We start from the raw sequence: 2,338 nt of genomic DNA on the forward strand, positions 1-2,338 counted from the left end.
GTAGAATAGTGTAACAGCAGCTTCAAAGCTTCTTGTATTGTATTTTGCAGAATGGGGTTTCCAATTTTCAGTGCGGCATGGCTGATTATTTCTTGATGTTTCTGTTGTTATAATGGAATAGGATGGAAATTTAGTGCTGTGTCTATTTTATTTGTTGCAATGTAGTTTTGAAGCATTGATATGGGATTAATTGTTCATTCAAGAAAGTAGTCCCAAGAATCTGGGAATAATTTGGGAATTGCCTGAAATCTATAATCCTAAAATAAAAATAAAAAAAGGTTTTGATGAAAATGCAATTGGATTTTTTTTCTTTTATTAAATAAATAAATTAAGCAACGAATCTTATTCAACATATATTTATTGCTGTAATTTTAAGGAATTTCTTGGATTCCATGTTGTAACGTTTTTTCTTATATATCAGGTTGTATAATGAAGACATGCTAATTTGGATCTAAGACGATATCAATCAAGAGAATAAAATAAAGAATAGTTTCCTTAATCTTGAAATTATAAGATAAAGAATAGTTTCCTTAATCTTGAAATTACAGGTAATGAATTGCTTCTAGATTATCTCAATCTTTAATTAAACAGATAAAAAACTAAACCAAATAAAAAGAAAAAATACATAAATTAAATTAAAAATTAAAAATTAAATAAAATATTAATCAAACAAACTAAAAACTAAACCTAATACCTTACCTCATATATGTTTCATGTAAAACAAAACATAGTCTTCATTAAGACCTTGCATAAATGGACACATTTCATAACACCCCTTTAGTAAACACGTTGTCTCTAAATTATAACCCACCTACCCTCTTAGCATTCTTTAATGTTTGAAGATTAGGTTAGGTTACGAAGACATGGAGGGTTTCACTCACATTGAAATTACGAAGTGCGGCACCAATTTACAAGTCGAGTCACTGAAACCGCACCGCTATCCTTGTCGAGACCCTATAAATACAGTGATTGCAGGGGGCGTTTATATCCCCCTGAGGGGGAGAATCAAATCTTTTCTTTGCCACTTGTTGTAGATAGTGATAACTCGTCGTTGGTAATAAAGCCAAAGATGTTGTCATCGTAACCATTGAGTCTTTTCCTATTGAGGGTTTTCTCACGAACGGAAGAACAATTGCGACTATTGAGCAACAACCCTGTAACGAAGAAGATGAGGTTACGGTGCAAGAGGCCGTGGTTGCAGAGGAAGAGCCTTAGCCAAAAACCCTAGTTGATGTGGAAGCTTTGTTTCAAAAGCATTGTATATGTAAGAGTTTCTTTCATATCTCAGTGAAAATGGTGTCTAGACACTCTTTGTTTTTATGGGTGAGATATACAGATCCTATAAGGGACCTCAAACTTTTGTTGGAGCTCAAATCAGGCTTCCTGACGGGGTTCAACGGGGTCCAATGCCTCCTTTATGAAGGTAAGCAATTAGAAGATCCTCTTCCAATCTCCCTTTATCATATTTGTAAGGATTCCATGGTGCTTTTGACTCTTCGTTTGCGAGGGGATGCTTTGGGAAAAATCTCTTCCTCCCAAGCTTTATCATATAAAGATGTAGTTCGTAACCATACTTTTTAGGGTTTTCATCCTCCTTCAACTATCCTTCAAACTCCAAGTAAGCAGTGTCTTCCGAGGATGCACCTAGTCTATTTATTGTGAAAAAATCAAAGGACACTCCCTCCGTTGACATTTCCCATCCAGATATAGGAAATCTTCATGAGCTACTGGCAAAGTGGGGCCTAATTTTTCATTTCAATGGGTTGCGGCCTCGAACATTAGATCTTTATAAATGGATATAATCAAATTGGACCAGTTCCTACAAGGTTATCTTCTGTTATAAGGGCTTCTTCATAGTTATGTTTGCTTGACAAGAAGATTACAAGAGTGCTCTATTTAAGGGCCCATAGTTCTAGGGAAAAGCGGGCTTTTCATGACCCCTTAGTTCTCAGACTTCGATCCCTCTATAATAGTAATCACAAAGCACCCTATTTGTCTCTGACTTCCAAACTTGTCAACTCATCTATGGCATGATTTAATGTTTACAAGCATCAGTAACACCCTAGATCACTTCCTAGCCATAGATATTACGCGAGACCAAAGTGGAATTTATTCTTTTTGTAAGATTTGTGTATAACTCGACATCAGTAAAGGCTTTCTCAACATAAGCAACATGAAAGTAGGTGATTTCCATTGGACCTAGTTCCTAGACTATGAGAACACAACTTTTCGTTGTCGCCTCTGTCATCAAACAAGACACCTACAAAACTCCTGCACTCAAAAGATGGTAAAATGGAAAACTAAATCTAAGGCTTGAAAGCCATGTTGCCCTTCCCCT

Source organism: Pinus tabuliformis, chromosome X (assembly GCF_031772625.1).
Source record: "Pinus tabuliformis cultivar Carrire ecotype Pingquan chromosome X, CPIR1, whole genome shotgun sequence".
In the NCBI taxonomy this organism is placed as follows: Eukaryota; Viridiplantae; Streptophyta; class Pinopsida; order Pinales; family Pinaceae; genus Pinus; species Pinus tabuliformis.